Source organism: Ambystoma mexicanum, chromosome 1q (genome assembly GCF_040938575.1).
Source record: "Ambystoma mexicanum isolate Mex_15411 chromosome 1q, UKY_AmexF1_1, whole genome shotgun sequence".
NCBI classification, from domain to species: domain Eukaryota; kingdom Metazoa; phylum Chordata; class Amphibia; order Caudata; family Ambystomatidae; genus Ambystoma; species Ambystoma mexicanum.
In genome coordinates, this window is record NC_090922.1 from 469,174,936 (window position 1) to 469,200,358 (window position 25,423).

Genomic DNA, 25,423 nt, shown 5'->3' on the forward strand with positions numbered 1-25,423 from the left:
CTGTGTTCTTTCCACCACAGGGGTGGGCTTTCACTCGTATTTTTATATTACAGGCGTTGCATATGGTGTGTTTAATTAAACTTTTCATATTTTTATAGAACCTTGATTGGGCATTCCTTTATTTTTGACTGTTATAATTTTCTGTTGGGCCGCTACTGAAGCACATTCACACCCCTCTTGAGAGAATAGCCTTTTCTCAGCCCACGTTACCGCAAAAGGCTAAGCAGGTATTTCTTAACTGTGCCTGTTTCACCTTTATGATCTCTGTTGGTTTGTAGTAGTGTGAGTGCTGAGTCGGCGGTTTAGCCACTACTCGTCCTTGCACTCCTGCTAGTCCTTTCATCACACACCCAGACAAATGATTGCAGGAAAATTCACCTGCTATATAAATGTACAAAAGGTACAGATACTATGTTGAAGGGGCTAATAGTTTTTTAGGATGCTGAATGGGAGTGGCGGTTAACAGGGGTTTCTGTATCTGACCGCCACATTGTGCTGTTGTACTGAATTTAAAATCGGTTAAAATCTAAAATGGAAAAATGTGCACTGCAAAAATGAAGGGTAAATACACACAGAACTCTGCCAATGAGCCTACCTTTTCTATTGAAGTGTAAACATGAAGGCACCTTATTTATTTACTCATAGTGTCTCCTACTATCGCTCTCATGTGGCTCCAAAGCTGTGTGCTGTTACGCTTCTAAGAGTCACACCATATTAATGTTAGAATGAGCTTCATTGTCGAGATTAACCTCTTGTAAGGGGCGGGCCACAACGACCAGGTTGTTGTAGGCAAGCAAACACCTTTTTCCAGTGGTCGAAGAGTACGAAAAGAAGTAGTGGAACTATGTTCCCTGCTGGCCTGCACCCGATCCCCACAAACCCCATCACCATGCCGCCTCCCACACACAATACAAGCCCCCAAACACTTGCACCTGCTGTTTAAGGGAACATTCAGTGCAGTGCACTGAAAGTGCAAGCTGCAACATCTTCCTACACTTTTATTTTAAAACGAAAGCATTCTGGAACGGTTTCTTATTAAGATAAAAGTATAGGAGCTGTAAAACGTAATTTTAAAAAGTAGAGGAGCACCGCTCCCGACCGCTCCTGCTCACTTAGACCACTGCCTTTTTCCTTCTTACATTAATGTTGCAGGAGATCACGTTCACTGGTATCGGGATTAGAGTATGAGTAAACATTGCCATCTAGTGGCAGTATGAAACAATACCAGCAGAAGTTCTTGGACAACATTGGGCCTCATTACAAGGTTGGCAGTGTGGGGAAAAAAGTGTCGCGATTCTGTTATTGCCACTTTTCCCACACTGCCAAACTACAAGTTTGCTGGTGAGGTGGCCTGATTTACCTCCAGCCAATCAAATCCCGGCAAAAAAAGTTGGTTTCACGGGCACCAGTATTACCAGTGCCGGTACCAGCAATCCCCCATGGGGATTTAAATGCCCTTACTGGCACCTGTAATCTGCTGGTAATTCCGGCAGATCAGGCACCGGTAACGGTATTAACGTCTGGTGGTATCCTGCCAGATTTACCTGTGGGATACCACCAGACTTGTAAGGAGGCCCATTGTTTCCCTTTCACTCCTGCACTTAGCTTTAAAACATGTGTACGTTACCAAAGCCGGAAATAAGGTTGTAGGGAAACAGGAGGCTGCAGCTGGAATCACTGAGAAGTGGAGATCGGGTCCCGTAGGTAGAACAAGCAGGTGTCTGTTGTAGTGGCTTAATAGCAGTGAGCAATGGCTGTAAAGGAAACCGCTGAGTTAAATGTAGTCCACAACCACTCTCGATATTTTCTAACCTCTACTGCCTACCTCCTTTCCCCCGTGTTTCTTTCTGTTCTCCTCCCTCTCAGAACCTCTCAGAACCTCCTTCCTTATACAGTGTCCCCTCAGAGGACACATCTCCCCCCTCTTACCTCTCCAGTTCTACATCTCTTCCACCCATCAGCGAGGTAGTTGAATTACTCACCTCGATCGTACCTGGGGTGTCTGCAGATCAGGAGATGCACTTGGTTCCTATTCCGCAGAGATAAGTCTTTCCTCTGCTTCATCCGGCATCTGCTGTTCTCCTTCACATGGGGTCCCCTCTTCATTTGGTCTTCTGAACGGGCAGAAGTATGACGCATTTCTCGTGACCTCCTTGCCCAGGGTCACCATGACCATGGACCTCTTTAGCACCACGACCGTAGCAGTGTCATTCATTTATCAGGGATCTGTCTTCTTTGTCTGCCGTTGCTGAACAAGTACTTCCTCTCCAACATCAAACCCCTACGTTGATCTATTTACGCAAACTACCCTTTCTTGTCTCTCTCTCTGATTTCGGCATCGCTAACATTTGTAGGTATGATCCCACTCGTCATACTTGAATTGATCGGCCTGGCCATCATGAGTTCAGCTAGAGTGGCTCCTGTTGATTCGTTAGGCGGCATCCTGTATTGTCTCAGCAGCTTACAGTGCCTGATGCAAAGGCACATTGTCAATTTCTGCTTGTTGGGCCGTCCTCTTGATTGTCCCTATAAACCTCTCAGCCACACCATTGGCTTGGAACCACAATGGTGTCATCTTCTGGTGTTGAAACCCCAGATGCGCTGCCAATCTTGCAAAGTTGTGACCCTGGAATGGTGGGCCATTATCTGATTTAATGATTACTGGGATGCCACACTCACTAAATATGCCGTCCAATGCATGAGCTGTTGACCTGAAACTCCTTGATGATGTAATCCTGGTAATGGGGAACCTGGAGTATTCATTTATGAATACTAGAACGTCTGACCCTTCTGGTGTCGGTCCATAAAAGTCAACTGCCACTGTGTGCCACATAAGGTCCCCTCTTCATTTGGTCTTCTCAACGGGCAGAAGTGTGACCCATTTCTCGTGACCTCCCTGCCTGGGGTCACTATGACCATGGACCGATTTTGCATCACGACCGTAGCAGTGTCATTAATTTATCAGGGATCTGTCTTCCTCGTCTGCTGCGCCTGACAGGAACCATGTCTGGTTCCTTGGTTGCGTCCTAGGTCATAGGAGCCAGAAACCTGCCTGCAGAGGAGGAGCACCGGATTTGGACGGTGGGGAAATCTATCTATTAAGTGTAAGAATGTGTATGTGTGTATATATTATGCAATGGGTGCATATTATGTGATGTATGTGTGTGTGTATTATGTAATGTGTGGGCATGTATGAGTGCATGATGTATGGGTTGCTGGGCATGAATGGGTGCATATGTAAATGAGCAAGTGTATGGTGTCTTGTGGTCAATATCTGGATCACTTACTGGTATTCTTCATTACTCCTAGTCCTACTGTTCCTTGTCCCAGTACTTGCCTATGAAGCACCTTGCCTCATACATAAGTACTGGGACATGGTAAAGGGGCGGATGAGCTGATTTCAGGGGTTGGAGATGGAGAGTGAGAGTGGGTGGCAGAGGGGACATGTTAAAAGGGTGGGGTAGGAGAGGGGAGCACTAATACATAATGGTCATCAATGATGATATGTATTAGTGGTGGGATTGGCATTTGGGTGCAGCCAGTCTAGCCTTTCCTTACTGCGGCATTGTATAGTTTTCTGGGAATCTATGATAAAGTAAGCATGAGAAGGGTTATTATGTGGTTAGATTGTCATTTGGGTTCATCCAGTCTAGGTACGGCTTGCTGTGGCATGGCATTATTTTTACTATGAATCACCAAGGCTACAGCAAATATGATGTGTTATTATGTTTCTGCCCTACATTGTGCAGCCACTTTTGACATGTTTTCCTACTGTTACATTGAATGTTTTAATGACAACACAGTATGATAGCTCAGCAGGTTGAGCGCTTGCTGCTGTGATCTCTGTGCGATCTGCCGGTCGCAGATTCGAATCCCAGCAATCCCAATGTTTATTCTTCCAAGCTTGCTAAATGAGTACCAACTTTGGTTGGGATTATAATTGTTAAGAGGGACCAAAAGTCCCAGGTATGCCGTAGGTACTGAAATCAGTGTGGATGAAACTCAAGGAGGAAGTAGACAAAGTGCCGCTTCATTATCACCCGAATAAAGCAGGGACAGCATACAAGCATTAGAATCTTGTTTCTCTCAACAAGTACATGTAAACAACACTTTAAGTAGTTTGGACACATTATTTGTCGCGTCATACATCATCACAATTTTGCAAAACCTAAGGTGAATGGAGACTGGTTAAGGGTAGTTTGTATATGAGTTAGACATTTGATTGGGTAAACTAAATTTGATGGCTCCATAGACTGCCCCAATGTTGATAAAATTGGCTAGCATACTACATGGTGGGCGACATGACACTAAGGAATTTGATTTGTTGGCTTCTTGCTAACCAACCCTGGACATGTGGCAGGTTGTCACGATATGCACCAGACAGGTAGTAGGGAGAGAGAGGTCCATGGACTGTCTTCTATTCATTAAGGAAGTTACCATCCCTCATTCCTGGGCCCTGAACCAAGTCATGTGTGGTAGTTAGTGTTTCATGTGTGCTTTTAGGGAGTACCACAGGTCTCTTTATCTGTTGGCTCCTAATGAATAGGCAGTGTTCTCCAATTATAAATCAAGTGGTAGGGGACCGTGTACTAAGTGGAATTAACACTATTTTGGGGATTTTAGCTACAGTTAACACGTGTGCAGTGGTTTCTGTTGCCTCTAGGAACACTTTTGAGTTATTCTTCATGGAGCTTGTTGGCTTACTTATTCTAGTGCACCTGGCAAACAAAGGATGGCTGCATTAATATACACCTTTTAATGACGTTGTGAGAGTCTGTGGAACTGCTATCTCGTGCCTTCGCTCTGCCATTTTCGTCCCTGCTATCTCTCTGTACCAAGGCCACATGGAGCTGTGGTCAATATCCTGATATGGCGAGGCCTTCCAGTGTGTCCTCCAGGTTTGCTGTGCAGAATTGAACACTCCCCTGTGCTGGGGTAACCGACTGATTGGCTGAGCAGAACCTCTTCTAAGGAGCCTGTCAGGGTACTGGAGAGATCAGAGAGCTTCCTCCCTGTATTGCTGACATCAACCACCTCTGACCATTGGCAAACCTACCCATTGACGAACCTACCAATAGTAAGGGTAATATGCTTGACTGGTTGGCTTCCTACAACACAACTGTGAGTAAACCGAACATCTCCGCTTGTCCCTGGCCGAACCAATTTTTTATTGAGTCTTATATCACTCTAGATCATAAAATTAGAAATACAGCCACCGAACAAAATTGGAGCCTCACTAGAAACCTGAGGAGGCTAAAACCGGAGACTATCCAAGAGTGGATGGGGCAGCTCACAGATAATATGTCACTCTTGGAGACCACAGAAGAGATGACCAATATGCTTTTGGATACCTTGGACGAAGCAACCAACACCCATGCTCCGCTAAAATCTAGGAAAGTGATTAGTAAGATTCAGAATGTTTGGTTTACTGAAGGATTAAAAGGAATGATTACTATTACTGGAAAGCATTACAGGCTGAGCAAGATAAACCTAGATATGTAGCATTTGCTAAGTAATATAAAGAAGCTGTTATTATGGAAAAGAAAGACACATATGATTCACTGTTTGATGAGGCACAGTGAGAGTCCAAGGAAATGTTTAAAATTCTCAAATAATTAGAGAAACCAAATATCCCACAGGAAGAAATTATCTCTAAAGACCTGAATTGGTGTTCAAGCATCCAGGATGCTATGGTGGAGAAGTTGGTAAAAATTAAAATTACCATCAAAAAGAAAAAGCACTAAAAGATCTGACCACTTCTATCACTGAACTGGGGTCCAGGTCAGAAGATAAGTCCTGTGACAGCTTGGAGATCCCACTCTTTAGTTTTAGAAGTATTTCAGAAGCTGAACTCAGACCTATCCTCAATAAACTCAAACCTTCTCCATGTAAAGGAGACATCTTTCCAGCCATGGCAATAAAAGCATGTTCCGAACTACTCATCAGTTCAATTACGAGAATCTTTAATGCCTTTCTGAAGGTAGGCTGTGTTCCTACACGTTTGAAGGGTGCTTGGATCACACCTCTTTTAAAAAAAACAAGGTCTTAATCCCACATTTCCATCTAATTTTGTGGCTTATGAACAAGGGTTAGAACCTCTGAAGAACCATAATATTTTGAACAATTAATCCATAAGGATTCTGGCCAGGATTTAGTACAGAATCAGCCCTCTTAGATCTAAAGTCCAACCTGATGAGAAAGATAAATGAAGGTCAAACTATGTAGTTGATGGCCCTAGACTTATCTGAAGCTTTTGCTTTAGTGGATCATTCACTTCTTTTAAAAAGATTACAAGAAGTTGCTAACTTTAGCGATCAGGCTCTATCTAGCATCGATGCAATCCTTATTGGGTAATAGAACTATGAGAGTCTGTAGTAATACATCAGCAGCTAAACCATTCCCTTTGAGCTGTAGAGTACCACAGGGCGCCTGTCTGTTGCCAATATTATACAATATCTTTACGATGCCAATATTCCAATTGCTGGGGGAGAACAAGATATGCTTCTAAAACGACTTCGACAATACCCAGTGCCTTGTTGCATTGACAGGGGATTATCAGGAAGATGTTACAGTGGTGAACAAGACCTACAACCTCATCCATGACTGGATGTGCGCAAGTGGGTTGGCTATCAACCACGATAACACCAAACTTATGGTTATAGGTTCTAGACCTAGACTGAAAAATCTCAGCACAGAATATCAAAGCTTCCAAATTGGTGATTTTGAAATTATGACTATGGACAAAGTAAAGACACTGAGTCATTTTTGACCAAACATTGTCTATGAAGGCCCAGGTGAGTAGTCTTGTCTCTGCTGCCTTTTACATTGGACTCCTGCATCATATCCGTCCCTATCTGTCCCAAAAAATCTGCGAGACTGTGGCCAGAGGTATTATATTATCGAAGATTGATTACTGCAGAAGATTGTTGGTGGAGATTGGGAGGGATGAGATGGCTAGATTGCATGTGTTACAGATTAGTACAGTCAGAGCCATTTTGGGATTTAAAAAATGTGATCATGTCTCTGATGCTAGGAGAAGTCTTTGCTGGCTACCGATAGAGGCTAGGATTGAATTTCGCCTACTATCACTTTTAAGTGTCTAGCAGGACAATACCCAGCCTATGTGGCACATAGTCTGAATAAGAAGAGAGAAACTAGGACACTCAGATCTAATGACCTCAAATTATTTGAGGTTCCTAGATCCAATATGACATTGGTCACAAGAAGTGCATTCTGAGTGGCTGCACCTTGGTGCTGGAATGCCATGTCCATGGATCTCAGAAGTTGTGAGTCATTGGAAAGCTTAAAAAAAATGCCTATTTAGCTAGGCCCTTTATTAGCTCAGACAGTTACTCATAGGTCTGATTGTTTTGTCTATATCCATCTCTAGTTCCGGGCACCCGTACGCCTTTGGCATTTTTTGGCAGTACCTGAATAAATTAATTAAAGTAAAGTAAATTAGCTCCCAACATTGCGCATAACAGCTGGTAAGATCTTGCACCCCTACCTCCTTCTGTCCACCGCATTCCACGGTTAAAGTCTGCTCAGGTCCTCACTCACAGGTCTGCTGCTTTTTTATCCGGAGCACTCCCCCTGACGTGCCGTCTCCAGCTTAATCACTGATTACTGCCACTCGCACATCTCCTTGTCCCCTCTCACTCAGCATCCTCCTCTCTCTGGTGATGCACGTTTCAGACTGCAGGCCTCTTCCTGCTTATTGTTCTCTGTGTGCTGCACAGCCAAACTTTCCTTGCACTAACTGAATAGCTACTGAACTTGCTACACCTTCCTTTGGGCCTGTCTCCCTTGGTGGCTCACCGGACTGCCTCGAATATCTCTTCACATGTGTGCCGCCTTCCCCCACTAGTTCCATGATGAACTTATGACACTCTCTCCTTATTCTGAATATCAAAATATAATACCCTGTTCTGAATGCCGGGTTGCTGTCATGAAGCCCTCTTAACTGCTGGATTTACTGTACAGCTTGAAACTCGGAATTAGATGTGCTTCTAAACCTGCACTCTGGCTGTTCTTTGATGCATTTTAATGCTTTGCTTGAACCTCGAATTTAGATTGTTTTTTAAAACCTGCATTGGAGTGCTTTTCCTGAATCTATTTAATCTTGTCCTGCTTGGCTGATAGGCCACCTGGTGATTTCCTTTGTGTACTTTGGCTCTCTGTTTGTCTCCCACCCCTGGGCATCCTTCTGTCCTGCTCCCCCTCCCTATGGTGCTCGCCATCTTGCCTATCTATTCTAACTGCTACTCTATTCCTTATCCTCCCTCTCTTTCAAAGCCTGGAAAGAAAACGTTTAAGAAGGGTCTCCTGGTCTCAAACCCAGGTCTGCCCATTGCTGACAGCTATGTCAGTCCTCTCTCCAGGCAGACTATTATGAACATTCTCTTTGCCATTTCCTTCTGTGACCTATGGACTCCTCATATGGTTTCTATCCTCGCCCCTTTCTCTTCTTTATCCATGAAGGGTGGAACCAGATGGGAAGTGCTCTTGGCACACTTTCCATCTTCCAGGTGCATTATCAATGTCTATCATGGCCCAGGGCTCTCAGCCCAACCTCCTCCTTCTTGATAGGTGGCTCCCTTCTCTCATTAACATCCTCCCTTCTCCTGCCACTTCTCCAACTTGCACCCCTCTTTCCCCCCATACGGTTGTGGTACCTCGACCCTGTACCCCCCTCAGAAAACCTTCAAAGCTGGCAACCAGCTTCAGGTAGCTGCCTTCAATTCACATTCTGATGTCATACACTCCTCTGACATCTGTCACCTCCTTGAAGACTTTGGGCCTCATTACGACCCTGGCGGTAAGGGGTTAGCGCCAGCGTTAGCTGCGCCGACCCCTTACCGCCAATTACGGGGTCCCTTAGCGCCATGGCGCTTTTAACACCTGCTTTTAGCGGGTGTTAAAATCCATGGCGCTAAGGGACCATGGAGTTAATTACGCCACCGTAATTTACGGTGGCGTAATTAACGCCTTCCCCACTCCCATTATGCCCTATGGGGCAAAAATGGGAATGGGGAAGGGTAAATGGGGATTGGGGACTTACCGCCCCGCCGACCTCGGAATGGGGCGGTAAGTCCGCCAACCACCATGGCGTAAACGTAGTTTACGCCATGGTGGTAAAGTCACGGCCCAGGCGGTAACTTACCGCCTGGGTCGTAATGAGGCCCTTTGACCTTGACGTCGTCGCTCTCTCCAAGACGTGGTTCAATGCCAGCTCTGTCACTGCTTTTGAAACTCTTCTTCCTGAGGGTTATAAGATCTTCTCCAAGTCCAGGCCTAACCGGCCTGGAGGTGGAGCGGCCATTGTCTTCCTTAAATGGATCCCTGCCTCTATCATACCCATTCAATCCTACTCTTCCTTTGAATGTCTTGTCTGCAAGCTCTGCATCTCTTCTACCCTGACGATCACTCTCGCTACCATCTACAGGACCCCTTGGCTGGTCTCCCTCTTCCTATCTGAGTGGGCCAACCTCACCTCTTCTTTTCTGACCTCTACCTCTAAGCTCCTCAGAGATTTCAATATCCATCTTGACTCTGCTGATGTGACCGAACCCTTTTGCAACCTCTGTGACTCTTTCTCCCTCCCACTCTTCCCTCTGGACCCACACACTCAGCCGGCCACACTCTGGATGCACTCATCTCAGCTGACCTTTCTCTTTATTACCCTCTCACTACACCTCTCTCTTGGTCTGATCACTCTCTCCTCTCATCTGGAGCTCCTCGACTCCCCGGCTAAGCCTCTGCCCACACTGCCGGCCTCCTTCTCCGTCATGACCAATGAAGAGAGTGTCAGTTGCTGCCTTTGCGGCCTCTTTTATTCCCCCTCCACTCCTGCTATTGACTCTTACTCTAACTCATTCCTTCCTAATCTTTACCTCTCCTTTTCCACCACACTTGGCATCCTTGCCCCTGGCATGAGGATCTGCATGAAGCCTGCCTCCAAGTGCAACATTTGGTATGATTCCAACCTAGCGTCGCTAAAAAAAAAGTGCAAAGTTGCAGAGCGGAAGTGGTTGACTTCTTGCACATCCTTTGACTGACTGGCCTGAAGTGGGTCCATATTCAAGCCCACATCTCTGGGGCCACCAACAACACGGCTGAACTTTTCAAAATATGTAAGGAAAGGGCCAATCCTACTGCAGTCTTTACTTCTGAAGGTGTCTCACTTACTAGTCCCCGGGGATCTGTCTTCCAGGGGGCCAGGACACAGCCATCGCTATTGAATCCAGTTCCTGGGGTTGGACCAGTGCGGGAGGATCACCTGGATGGGGGTTATTCAGGGAGTGGAAGTGGGATGCTGACGGGTGAGACGTGGTACCCCCTTCTTTATGACACCTTTTCCCCACCCTACCTCACTCCATATTTAGAAACTCTACCCCCCTTTCCTACACAAACACTTTCTGACACTGCGAAAGACAATGCACTAACACCAGAGCTGCTTACCTGACATGTCCCAACACAAGGGTCAGGCAGAGACAGGCAATTGCCGATAACTACACACACCTGACAGCCCTTTCCCTTCCCCACATTGATAAAAGGCGGAGCACGAGAGCACACTTTGAGCGAGGCCGAACGCACGAAGAAGCAGCTATTCCAGGATAGCAGTTCAAATGAAGGAGAAAGGTGGTGGAAACCGAAAGGATGACAAAGAGGGAGTCTTTTCAACCCAAAGCCGCAAAGCCTTTGATAAAAGAACAGTAAGACCGGGAATTGCAGCCGGCGATTGGTGTGGCTGATGTCAACGGTACACAAGGCCCTCCCGCGCCAGTAGCCAGGGTGGGGAAAAGATCTTGCCACATGATACCATCCATGACTCCAGCAGAAGAAAAGCCAACGAGCTCAGCACAGGTAAACTGGACTGTGTTAAGCTCAAGGTTGTAGTGGCAACATTTGCATAAAGGAAAAGAAGAAGATAATAGACAAAGGTCTTTTGTGAACAACCGGGGTAGTAGGGTTACAGTGGTCTGGCGCCACGTGGGCGGGCGCTCATTCGAAAGACTCTAACGAATGCCCCACTCCTGAACAAGGAGGATATATTGAATTAAGAGCATTTAACCACAAAAACCAAGAGGTACTAGGGGAGGCCGGCGTGAGAAGTCAAAGTGGTCCTACAAGGGTCAAACCAAACCCCTTGTACAGTTGAGTCTTTGACAAGTTGTGAAATTGAAGTGAACTGTGTTACTCAGAGGAATGCTGTGAAAACTGTGATAGCGTGAAAACTGCACTTTCCAAAGAATCACGGAATGAGCCAGCGAGACGTAACTGTCCTTTGGAAGTCTGTGTGAATTGGCAAGGGCTTTGGGAAGCAGGAGAAGGAAGGTCTGAGACTGTATGAGGGGGCCCTAAGTAAAGCGGAGAAGGTAACCCAGAGGATCATTTAAAAAGACATTAAGATTCCTGAATATTAGAAGGTGATGCTGTGAATTGAAAAGCTAAGTGAACTGCATTGTGGTGACAAACGTGAACCCGAATGAGGGATGTCCACAGTGAGTTGTTGGTCTGAGTCCGATTGAAGGAGGCTGATGTGGTAAAGGGGATCGGAGCCCGGCTGAGGGGGATCCTTGTGTGAAGAGTAATCGCCCGACGTGAAAATTAATAGAAGGAACTTTTGTTTGTTGTTTGTGATTCATCAAGGCTGTCTGAAGCAATAGACTTTGGATAAAAGAGACTTGGGCACAGAAGGCCCTGATATTGGAAAAAGGAACTGTAAACCCGGGCTGGAGAAGCCCAGAAGTGTGCTGTGCTCAAGAGTCCCGCCTTTTCCCGTGCTTCAAACGTGGGGAATGGAGACCCCGGCCTTAACATCCTGACTTATCATTCTGAGAACACTTCTTTCTTTCTTTGTGAACATTATCCCATACTATTTTTGTAGCATAGCGGTAAGGATTGGCAATAGGTTTTTCTCACTAAAGGCCCTTTTTCTTTTGACTAGACTCCTCTAGGACGGTATTATTATTATTATTATTTGATAGTTGTAGCTTGCTCCCATCTTAGATTTGGGTTTAGATTAGGTGTAAACACCCATGAACTTTAATCACTTGTGTCTGTCTTGCTTTGATACCATGCCTTCCTTACACTTCCCAGGCCCTCTGCGCAGCTTTTTGCTCCCACCTCACAACCAAAACTCAGGACATCCTGTTCTTACTCTGCTCCACTTCCCTCCCTCCTCCACCTGCACTTAGGCCTCCTTTGGCCCCTCTCTCTCCATCTCTTGTACCCTCCTCCTTCTCACCCATAGCACCGGACGAGGTCACAAAGACGGTTTGCTCTATGAAAGTCTCCTCCAAATAGGTGTCTCCCTGCTCCTCAAGGACAATATTGCCACCCTCGCTCGCTCTTTGGCTGAGTTCACCAATCACTCTTTTGCCACTGGCTCCTTTCCATTATCTCTCAAGCACTCCTTTGTGCACCTGCTCCTAAAAAAGACATCTGATGACCCTTCCTGCCTGGCTTACTACGGCCCATCTCCAGTAACCCCTTGTTGGGCAAATCTTTGGAGAAGTTGTCCATCTCCCAATTAATCCATCACACTGAATCTGGTGGCTGCCTCCATGACCACCAGCCTGGCTTCAGAGCAGCCAGAGGCACGGAAACTGCTCTCCTGAACACCTGTGACATCCTGATCTCTAACCTTGACTCCAACTCACCTTCTATTGTCATCCTCCTTGATCTTGTCCTCTGCCTTTGACACAGTCAATCATTTTACCCTCTTAAACCGACTCTGTGGTACTCTGGACATATCGGATCGGGCACTGGCATGGTTGATCTTGTTTCTTTCGAATCGTCCCTCCCATGTTCTAATGGGCCCTTTTCTCTCCTCTAACTCACAGTCTACCTGTGGGATCCCTCAGGGCTCTATCACCTCACCGTGGCTTTTTAACATTTACGTTACCCCTCTTGCCAACCTGATCTTCACCTTCTCTCCTCAATTCCAATGTTATGCGGATGACACTCAGCTCTCCTTTAAGCTTCCCTCCTCTACCTCTTCTCCCTCCTCTCTCATTCCTGATTGTCTTAACGCCAGCAAGACCGAGATACTTCTAATTGGCACTCCCCCTAACTCTCTGACTGCTCTCCTCTGGCCTCCTCCCTCACCCTCTTGTGAGGAAAAAAACCTTGGTGTCATCATCAAATCCTCTCTCTCCTTCTCACCTCATATCGCTGACCTTGCCAAGAAGGCTCACTTTCAGCTTCACCTCCTCAGAGGCATTCTCCCTTTCCTCACCTTCCCCCATAAACTCAATGGGCCTCTTTACGACCCTTCCGGTCCAGTAACAATGGTGCTGGTAGGATCACCGGCACCGTTGTTACTGGACCGGCAGAGTAAATGTCTTCGAGCCGGATGCCTTTCTGCCTGCCATGTCTGACCAGGCAGGTGGGGACGGCACACGCTCGCAGACTTTTACGGAAGCACCAGCACTGTGCCACATGGTGCTGGTGCTTCAGTCCTCCCCATTCCCATTGAGTCCTGTAGGACTCAATGGGAATTGGGAGTTACTTTTTACGGCGCCTGGCTTCCGGGACCACTTGGGCTGTAATGCCCCGGTAATTGCCCAAAGCTAGGTGCCAGAAAAAAACGCAACTCTGGCCGGGGTCGTAATGAGGCCCCATGTCTCCAAAGCTCTGGTCCAGTCTAGGCTGGACTACTGCAACAGTCTCATCCTCAATCTGCCTTTTTCTTCCTTCTGCCTTCTTCAACTAATCCAGAATTGGACTGCAAGACTTATGCTTGGCCTCAAGCCCAGAGACCACATCTCCCCAGCCCTAAAATGTCTCCACTGGCTTCCTGTGGCTGCAAGGATCAAATTCAAGACCCTCTGCATCGTCCACAAGGATTTTCAGGGCCTGGGACCACATGACATCAAACTTTTCTTTCTCTAAATACCTCCATGCTAAAGCCCTTCGGCCCTCTAGCTCTAACTCTCTGCAGATCAGATGCTTCTCCAATCAGAGAGTGGAGGGGATAGATCTCTTTCTTTGGCAGGAGCGTCCCTCTGGAATTGCCCCCTGCCCCTCTCAGACTTGAGCCAGATCTCCTTAAGTACCAGAAGCTTCTCAAGACCTTCCTCTTCTCCTCCTCCTTCCCACTCCCCTTCCTTGTTAATGCCCCCTGCTGCTGCAAGTGGCTTCCTGGTCCCTTCTGAGTCAGACAGTGGCCAGGTCCTCCCTCAACCAGTCTGTCTCAGCACCTCCCTACTAGCACCTGCCTGCGGGTACCCTTCCCTGACTACCGAGTCTGGTCCACCCCCCCTGCGTACTAGCTGACCCTTACAGAGGCGTAGCCAGGATTGTCTAACAAGGGGGGCCTGAATGTAATGCAGTGGGCCCACTGCATTGACATAACATCTGTAAATGCCCACACAGTGCTGCATTTACAGATTTTGGGGGGGTCTTGCCTGCTAAGGCCCCACCCTCTCTACCCCTCTGGACCTTTTTCCTGTCCCTGAGTGCACTTGCCCTCCAGGCTCCCCATAGCACTTACGCATATCCTTGGGCCCCCTCCTTCCTTCATCCTACCCCCACCTCCCCTTCCCTTCCCCCTACCCCCTGCACTTTTGTTTGCTGCACTTCCACAAACTGAATGTAACAAAGCCTAGTAGGACCGTTCATTGATTTTATCCTCCTCCGTTCCCCCTCCGCCTTAGTCTTCTGGCGCCTGGAAACACTTTCTGCTGTATAGGTGCCATGCAAATGTTCAATAAAATAAACATAAACCTTGTCTCTGATTGTTAACAGCTCTGCACTGCTCTGTGTTTCTGTGGATTTAGCGTTTTGAGGTGTTTTGAAGTTTTGAAGCCTGACCCTATTTAAAAGCATGCTGCAGCATCCATTTTAAAGAAGATGGCTTCCTTATTACACTCTGGTTTTTATGTTAGTGTTGCATTAAGCGTATACATTGGTTACTTCTTGTGGTTGCTATGTTAATATTTTTCATGCATACATGCATATTTGACCAAGTGTGCGTGTTCTTTGTGTGACGTGCATATTTACTTCATGTGTAGTGTGTGCGCCTACTAGTGTTGCAACATTAGCTTGATTACTTTTGCCATATTCAGCTTAGATTGTCTCAATGTCCTGTTGTACCTGCTGTTAAGAATTTTAATTGTGCATCACACACCAGCCCAGGACTCATGCCACTGGCCTAGGTTGCAGCGCACAACTAAAATACTTTAACTTTATTTCCTAAGAATTCAGATTGAGATGGCACCCAACCCGTCTCGCACCCCCTTTGATAAATACCCCGGGTCACAATGGACCATGAACCAGGCCAGTGGGTGGTAATACAATATTTATTTATTTTATTTTAAATTCAAATAAAATCACACACATTTAATGTTGGGCAGCCATCACCAATGGGGTGATAATTACAAGGTAAATTGGTGAAATACATTTAGTTTGACCGTCTAATATAACATACACAAAGCACAAATGAATGAGAGCAATATCACGTTTCGGGTAGATAGCACCCCAGTTAATATTTCCCCCTGCAATACTCCCTCAAACCCCTATTAACTGAATTTTGGGTGGATAGAAAGGAGTAGCAAGGAGTCAGGTATACTAGGCAACAAACAGAATTAAAATCCAACCTTCCCCCCAGGCATAATTTAAAACACTTTGCAATGAACAAAATAGCCCTCGGAATTACTAAATATTTAATTTACATGTGTGGTTGAATGGATGAGGTAAATATGAGTTATAACAGTATCAGGGATGTAGGAACATAGCAAATTACAAGGCAAGGTACCAACAATGGGCATACAGTTCAGAAAATCAACTTTGAAATGAAAAACATAGTGCAGCCAAATCACATGCATAGAAATTGCATTTGCTTACTTTACGCAGGTTTGAATGTCAAAACGGTTCGAAAAATGGGTGAAACAGACAAAATCGGAATGCAGTTCTTATGCAGAGTGACAGATGCACATCACAGGGATAATATGAAAGTGAAAGAGTGACTCTAAATTAATGACAGGATGAGATTCTCAATGGGAAAGGAAATTTGGTTTTAAAAATAAAAGCAATTGACAAAGAACATCGGTTTGGAAAGGAAATGACAAGTTTCACTTAAACTAGATTTTAGTGGCTATATTTTTCTGAAAATATACATATCCACTGGCGACATTCTAATTTTTATTTTCAATTCACAGTTGCGAGTGCCAAATTGATACTCTTCACACTTTCCAAGTTTTTTCAAGATTTTGTCTTTTTATTTTGTGTTCTGGGTTCTTGATCCCTTAAATCTTGTAAACTCTTAAATTAGATGACTCTTTACACGTGTTTCACCCTAATTTGTTTCAAAAGGGATCATCAGGAGAGATTTATTTGCTATAAAAAAACAATAAAGTGCATTTTGTAAGAACAAAAGGAAAAAAGAAATATCTTTTCTATTTAAACATCATTAAAGTTTTCTCTTGACTAATCACATTTACATATGAACATTTTCAGCACAAAGCAGATTTTGAGCCTTACTGATGGCTTTTCATTTTCTTATCTATGCATTTCAGACATAGCAAAGGTCAGCAAAGCAATAGGCTTGACATAGGATAGAGTGGCACTCACCAATTTTGTTTGATATTAGTAGGTCTGACTTGAATTTTGTTCTTTCAATGGGGTGTCTATATGATTTTAGAGCACAATTTATAGGGTCCTTTAAATAGTTGTCCTATTTTTAAATACAGAAAACAACAAACATTTTAATGAGGGATATTGAACCTTGTTGAGGTTCCATATAGTTGGGTTGGGAATCAAAGGTTAAATTAGCTTACCTTTTCTTTTTTAAGGATGTCTATGATCTGAGAGAGATCCGTTTGTCCCTCCACTGGCTCCTTCATTCGGCGCATTTTGTTGTGCGCTTTCACGCATTTAAATTTGCTTATCTCAATGAGCGTGTGATGTTATTACGCTTGCGTTAAAGCGTGCGTGATGATGTCATCATGTTCTACGCGTCGGCCATCTTTTGTGCCAAAATCGCGCTATTTGCCTGAGTAATTTGCCACTAGGTTAAGGTAAATAATGGTCATTTTTGGTAGCAACCTTATTTAAAATTTCTTTCACTATGAATATTTTTAAAGGTTGTTGCCTCTTCATTTTAGAGAACAATTGGTTTATAGCAGGCATGGTTAATTTCTATATGTGTACAAATAGTTTTTTTGATTGCAATCAATTATATATTTTAGATTTGTGTCCCCTGGGTATCTTTAAGGGCATTGTGAAGAAAAAAACACGATTCCACTAAACTCAGGGGGTGATAGAAGAAAAGAAAAGATGATAAGGAAATCTTAACATAAAAAGTTCTGAGTATTCTGTGTTATCAAACCTATAGCATTATAACCAGTTACAAAATTCATTTTCCGAATTTAATCCGGTATCTCATGTGTCCATAAGACAAATCCATCTGGATTCTCTTTGTCTCAGGATCTGTTCCTTGTTTCCACCTCTGGGCAGATCTTCAATTTTGTCCAAGCCAAATACTTTCAGTTGCTCCATATTAAGTCCTTTATGCTCCATAATGCAGTGAAGTGATAGTGGATTCTTTAGAGCTTGGTTTCTAATTGCACGTAAAAATGTTCAAATACTTGTATTTTGAGGCTTCTTATTGTGCTTCCTATGTATATTTTTGAGCAGATGCATTCTATTGCATATACAACAAATTTGCTATTGCAATTGATGAAGTGATTCAATATTTTGCCATTGACCATTTGAGAACATAGTTTACAATTGCTGCATTTAAATGAGCCATAAATAGGTTGATGATTAAACATGCTTCTGATGTCTTGTTTTGTAGTTGATTTAAGGTGACTAGGGCTTACTTTGTTTCGTAGTGTTGGTGCTTTTCTGTAGCATATTCCTGGCTTTTTATCTATATATTTGGGGAGTGTTTTGTCCAATTTGCTTTTTGAGGGTTTTTCTTAGTATTGAAGCATCTGATCCATAAGTGGTGATGAATTTCGTTGTGGTTGTTTGGTTTCCCTTTCTTGGTTTATCTTGCAACAAATATTCTCTTGATATTTTCTCTGCTTTTTTGATTGATTCCTTTACACTTTTTGCTTTATATCCTCTCCGTGTAAATTTGGTTATTGCTCCTTTGATATTTCATTCAAATGATTCTTCTGTGCTACAATTTCTTTTTATTCTTAGTATCTCCCCATACGGGATATTAGATATGATATGTTTTTGGTGGTTACTTTGAGCATGTAAAATGCTTTTGCCTGCAGTCGGTTTTGTATATAGGTTTGTGAGGATTTTGTCCTCTAACGTGTAGATTTCTAAGTCTAGAAATTGAATTTTGTCTTTGCTAATGCTCGTTGTAAATTTCAAATTGTATTCATTGTTGTTCAAGTACTCAACATATAGATTGAACTCCATTTGATCTCCTTCCCAAATCATGAAGAATTCGTCAATATACCGACCCCAAAAGATAATATTCTTGGATTCGGTAAAGGCCTTATGTTTCCACACATGTTTCACTTCAAAATAGCCCATGAACAGATTAGCATACGATGGGGCAAATTTTTACCCCATCGCGGTTCCTTGCTTTTGTTTGTAGATTTTTTTGTTAAAGCAAAATTGATCTTGACTTCAAAAAATATTCAGATGCTGTGATGCCTTGGTTGTGATTTTTACTTGTGTATAATGATACAACATCCAATGTTGCCGGATGGCAGTTATTTGGCCACGGGATAGAGTCTAACTGTTGGATTATGTGTTTAGTATCACGTGTAAAGGAAGCTAATTGCATTGTCAATGATTGTAGATGAATATCAATGAATGAATTGTGAGATTATTTCAGTTATTGATCCTATTCCATTTATTATGGGTCTGAAAGTGGGATATCCTTTGTATTTTTTGTGAATTCTTGGGAGGAAGTATATCGTGGACATTATTGGATGTTGAACATTCATATAGCTGTATTCTTCTTCTGTTAGGAGGCCAGTTTCAAGCCAGTTTTTACTCTTGTTGTTCCAGGTTTCTGCTAAATCTTTCAATGGACTATGATCTAGTATTTCATATTTTTGATGATCGTTTAGTTGTTTTGAGGATTCTCTGATGTAGTCCAGTCTGTTCATTAGAACCAATTTGCCTCCTTTGTCTGCCATTTTTACGATAACTTCCTCATTTTTGGATAGTTCTCCAATTGCTTTCCATTCTTGTAGCGTGAGGTTAAAGTTGATTTTACTCTTTCGGTTTTCAAGGTAATTTTTCCTTAGGTCCTCTTTCACTGCTTTATGGAATAGGTCAATTACATTTTCTGAGTTGAATACTGGTGTGAATTTTGATGTTGATTTAAGGGTTGTTTCCTCTGAGAGAAAGGTATCTATTTCCTGATCCTCTATATGTTTTTGTATAGTATACTCTTCTTCTCCAGCCAGATTGAATAAGTCAACTGTTTGTTCTATTAATTCTTCTGAGAGTGTTGATGGAATTGTTGTTGCTTCTGGCTGTATTTTTTGTTTGGGGTTTTCTTCGAAGTATTTTTTAATTTTAATTTTCTACAGAACCTGTAGAGATTGAGTTGCATCTGAAAGTAATCCATTTTGTTGGATGGGCTAAAGGAAAGGCCTTTATTTAATGCTGATTTCAAAGGAGCATCTATTTCATGTTTCGAAAGATTAAGTATTAAATCTACCTTTGATTCCCTCTCAATTTGGATCTTGTTTGCATTCCTTGTGGTTTTCTTTGAGCGTTTTTGTCCTCCTCTCTTGCCTCTCCTCCGCTTGGTGCGGTTATCAAGGTATTTCGCTGGAACCTTAAATTGGAATTTAGATTCATTGTGGTTATTCGTTGGCTTTTTTTGTGTAGTCGAAGCTCCTCCAAAAAAGGACAATCTTGGTCTTTCTCTGGGATTATTTCTTCTTCCAATGTATTGTTGTCATTCTCATTGTTTGGCTCAACTCTTTGTTCAATATCACTTGAGGAGTCGGCATCTGAAGTGAGTGGTGATATGTGTGGGCTTGCGTTTCTAGCTATTCCTTGTTTTATCAGTGATTTAATTTTCTGAAATGATGTTTGATCATATTTTCTAGATTTTAGTGGCTAGAAAAGAGAAACGCCACCCATGAATAAGAAGGTTAAGCTGTCACCAGGATCGGTGATATCCTCGCCAGAGAACGTAGAATCCGATTCACCACCCTCCCCTAACTCCTCACCTTCGTCTTTTCTTCCTGTACCCTTCTTTCCTTTACTTCTTGGTCGCTCCTTTTTTTATGTAGGTAGGGGCGCCCACGGAAGGAAGCCACCGTGTCACCCAAAAAGGGTTTCCGGTGCCTCCTCCCGGGAACGCCGGGAAGGGGAAAAAGACAAAAGGCACAAAAAACCCCTAAGCGACCTGCGTGACTCTCCTAAGGAATGGGCTGGTATGCTGGGAGAATGCGGTCGGCTGAAGCTGAACTCCGTGGTAGAAAGGATGAGGCTCCGGAGGAAGGTAGACAGTAAGTAGTACGGAATCTCACAAGGGGAACGAAGTCCGTAGGTGAAGCACAATAGATTAGGCAGTCCTTATACAGGCCGGGATCTGATACACGGGAGATCACAGAGGAAGGTATCCGAATCAGAGGAATCAGCAATCCAAGAAAACAGGCCTAGGTCTGGTACACAAAGAGGCAGGCAGAAGGAGAAAAACAGGTAGTGGGAAATAGGAAGAAGGACGGAAGCAGAGAAGGGACGGGAGGAGAAGGGTGGCGAGGAGAGAGGAAGGAAAATAGTAGAAGGGAAAAAAAAGAGGCAGCAGGCTAGACAAGGGGAAGAGGACAAGGACCCGATAGAGATCGGGTAATTCTGCAGCAAGTGCGAGCGAGGAAAGAGCAGGCAAAAAGGCAGACAGCACTAACAGAGGAAACCGGAAGCGTTGCGACGCGTACACAACCCGGAAGAAGCTGTATTTAAACTCCGAGCCGCGTAAGCGCGCATACGCACGGGCAGAGCTGCAGGTGGGTGTGACAGGCTACCAGCGTGCACGGCGGAATAATGTCCGCGCGGCCAGTGGTTCCACAGGTTCCAAGTGCCGCGTGGCATGACAGTATGCCCCCTCCCAAGGGACCCTCCCCCTGGTTTGCCTGGATGGTAAAAGTGAAACTTGCGTAACAGTGTAGGGGCAGAAATATGGGAGATGGGTTCCCAGGAATTCTCAGAGGAGGGGAAGCCCTTCCATCGTACAAGGTATTCTAGTTTGCCTCTACGATACCTGGAGTCGCATATTTGAGCTACCTCGTATTCTTCCGGAGTGGAATCCTGAGGAACAGTAACTCTCTCAGCTTAACGCCTCCAGGTATCAACATGAAAGGGCTTAAGCTGAGAAGCATGGAAGACAGGATGAACTCTGTTCAGGCTGGCAGGGAGTTTAAGACGGAAAGCCACAGGGTTGATCCTTTGTACAATCTTATAAGGCCCTAAAAACTTCGGGGATAGCTTGGATGGATGGGCCCAATGAGGTAAGTATCTCGTAGAAAGCATTACTCTGGAATCAACCTCCCAACCTGGTACAGGTTGACGATGTCTGTTGGCTTGGGACCTATAGCGTTCCTGCGCTGCCTGAAGGCTTTCCCTAGCCTTCTTGTGTATCTCTCTAAGGCGGGTGAGTGAGGAATCTACAGATGGTACATTAGTAGAAAGACAGGAGACAGGAAGAATAGACCGGGGATGGTAGCCATAATTACAGAAAAATGGACTAACCCCTAGAGTTGAGTGCACGGAATTGTTGTAGGAGAATTCGGCCAAAGCCAATAACGAGTGCCAGTTGTCTTGTTGGGAATTAGTAAAACACCTTAAGTATTGTTCTAGAGTTCCATTTAGCCGTTCAGTTTGTCCATAAGACTGGGGGTGAAACCCTGACGTGAGAGCTCTTTCAATCCCCAGCCGCTCACAGAGAGCCTTCCAAAAATGAGAGGTGTACTGACTTCCCCTGTCAGAGATGATCTTAGAGGGCATACCGTGCAGTCTAAAGATGTCTTGGAGAAATACTTCGGCCATGTTGGCTGCAGTGGGAAGTCCGGGCAAAGGGGAAAAGTGAGCCATTTTAGAAAATGAATCAACCACCACCATTATACATGTGCACCCCTGTGAGATGGGGAGATCCACAATGAAATCAGTAGAGATTGAGCTCCAGGGGCCGTCAGGCACAGCACATGGTTCGAGTAATCCAATAGGTCGTTGACGAGGGGATTTACTTCGGAGGCAGATGATACAGGATTGAACATAACGATCCACGTCCTCCCTCATTCTAGGCCAGTAGAAGCGACGACGAAGGAATTCCAGAGTGCCTATACCGCCCCGATGACCAGCAAGTTTTGTGTCGTGACACCAGTTCAAGGCCTTCTTGCGAAAGGCAGGCGTGGGTAGGTAGAGTCTACCCTTGACCAGATATAGACCATCTCTAATTTCATACGCCAAGCCTTTGGGATGTCTCTCTACTTCAAATCGCCCCCCCGATTCATTTTTTACCTGACTGAGGAACGTCGAAACCATTCCGATACCTCTGGGTTGGGGAAACATGTGTTCACGAGGAGACTCGGAATCGTGTAGGTAATCACAATGCCGTGAAAGGGAGTCAGCCAACACATTCAGCTTTCCTGGGATATAAGTGATGTGAAAATCGAATTGGGCGAAGAAGTGAGCCCATCGGGCCTGTCGGGTGTTGTAGCACTCGAATTGCCTCAGGACTTGCAGGTTCTTGTCATCTGTCCGGATTGTAAATGGATACCTGCCTCCCTGAAGGAGATGCCGCCACTCCACACAAGCCGATTTCATTGCTAGTAATTCTCGTTCAATGACAGAGTAGTTTCTTTGACTGGCGTTAAGTGTCTTCGAGAAGTAGGCGACAGGATGCTCTATTCCCCGAACCTCTTGGAGAAGGTCAGCTCCTATGGCAGCTGCAGAGGCGTCGGTCTCCAGGATGAAGGGCAGCTCCTGGTCAGGCTGTAGTAGTATGGGTGCAGCACAAAAGGCGTTCTTAAGATCCCCAAAGCTATCCTCGGCCTCAGCCGACCATCTGAACGGCTCAGAAGATTTCTTGAGGAGAGTAGTGATGGGCAGGATCTTCTGGGAGAAATTGGGAATGAACCTACGATAGAAGTTCGCCAGACTCAGGAATCTTTGAATTTCTTTCACTGAAGAGGGTGAAGGCCATTCTAGGATAGACGACACCTTGTGGGGGTCCATTGAGATACCCTGACTGGACAAGATATAACCCAGATAAGGTATGGATGAAGCGGAGACCACACATTTAGCAAGTTTGACTGATAAGTGATTGTCCTAAAGCCTACGGAAAACTTCCTTGACATGTTCCTCGTGTTCTTTGGCATTGTTGGAAAATACTAGAATTTCGTCAAGATACACTAGAGTTGTTTGGCACAACAAATCGGAGAACAGTCTGTCCATAAACCGTTGAAAAATAGAAGGGGCATTCACCAACCCAAATGGCATGACCTGATACTCAAAGAGCCCGAACGGAGTCCGGAAGGCAGTCTTCCATTCATCTCCTTTCTGCACTCGGAGAAGTTGGTAGGCGTTCCTTAAATCAAGCTTGGTAAACATTGTTGCACCGTGGACAGCTTGTAAGATCTCAGTTATCAAAGGCATCGGATAACGATCTTTAACAGTGACTTTATTTAAGCCTCGATAATCAATGCAAGGTCTTAGGTCCTTCGAATCTTTTTTGGAAACGAAAAACAAGGAAGCTCCAGCAGGAGACTTTGAAGGTCGGATCAGCCCATTAGCCAAGTTACCGTCCAGATAACCTCTGAGAAATTGCCTTTCCTCCAGTGACAGAGGAAACATTCTGCCGAATGGTACTAAAGCTCCCGGAGTTAGTTCGATGCAACAGTCCTCAGGCCGGTGTGGAGGTAGTTCAATAGGTATCTTTTTTGTCACAACCTCTGTGAACTCCTTTAGGTAATGGGGCAAGCAATGGACAGACTTGGTCTCACAACTATTAGATGTCTTGACAGTTTCGAATCTTGGCTCGGGTAAACACTCAGCTTTACAGAATGAAGATTGAAAATTCAATAGATTTTTAGACCAGTCAATGCTGGGGTTGTGCTTGCGTAGCCAGCAGATTCCCAGAATGATGGGGAAGTGCACGGCTCTGATGATGTCAAACATAATTCTTTCTGTGTGCTGTTGTATCGACAAGGTGAGTTCCTCGGTGGTGTGGGGGATCATGCCTGAGCTCAAGGGCTCACCATCCACTCCTTCAACCTTCTGGTCTTCCTGTTTGGCAATTCTTTTAAGACCTTTTTGTTTGGCCCAGTGAGTGTCAATGAAATTGCCGGCAGCACCACAATCCAGTAGAGCTAAAGTGGTCACCTCTGTAGATTCTAGTTTGAGGGTAACTGTGAGCACCATAAGACGAGAGTCTTCAGGGATTTCAGGAGATGACACATATAGAGAAGCGTAAGGACTTGGACCAGCCCCTCGGTAGTGAGTCCCTACACTTACCGAGGGCGAGCGTTTCCCGGCCTTCTGGGTGGAACCTCCGGACAGTCTCGTAACATATGAGTAGAAGCTCCGCAATACATGCACAGGCAGCCGTCCCTGCGTCGTTTGCCTTCCTCGGGGTGAGCGGAGCACGTGCTGTCCCAATTTGCATGGGATCCTCTTTGGAGGAGCGTGAGAAGGGTACTGAAGGAGACGGGTGTGTTTCCAGGAGAGGGGGAGCATTTGTCTTGGTCTTTCTTCTTTCCATACGTCGTTCGGTCAGGCGGAAATCTATCCTGAGGGTTGCCGTAAGGAGTTCCGCAAAGGATAAAGGTCTTTCTATCCTGGCTAGCTCATCCTTTAGGTCTTCTCTCAGACCCCGCCGAAAGATTGCATATTGAGCCTGCTCCTGCCACCCAGCTTCAGCTGCCACCTGTTTGAATGTTGTAATGTAGGCTAACTCCTCACCTTCGTCTTTTCTTCCTGTACCCTTCTTTCCTTTACTTCTTGGTCGCTCCTTTTTTTAATGTAGGTAGGGGCGCCCACGGAAGGAAGCCACCGTGTCACCCAAAAAGGGTTTCCGGTGCCTCCTCCCGGGAACGCCGGGAAGGGGAAAAAGCCAAAAGGCACAAAAAACCCCTAAGCGACCTGCGTTACTCTCCTAAGGAATGGGCTGGTATGCTGGGAGAATGCAGTCGGCTGAAACTGAACTCCATGGTAGAAAGGATGAGGCTCCGGAAGAAGGTAGACAGTAAGTAGTACGGAATCTCACAAGGGGAACCAAGTCCGTAGGTGAAGCACAATAGATTAGGCAGTCCTTATACAGGCCGGGATCTGGTACACGGGAGATCACAGAGGAAGGTATCCGAATCCGAGGAATCAGCAATCCAAGAAAACAGGCCTAGGTCTGGTACACAAAGAGGCAGGCAGAAGGAGAAAAATAGGTAGGGGAAAATAGGAAGAAGGACGGAAGCAGAGAAGGGACGGGAGGAGA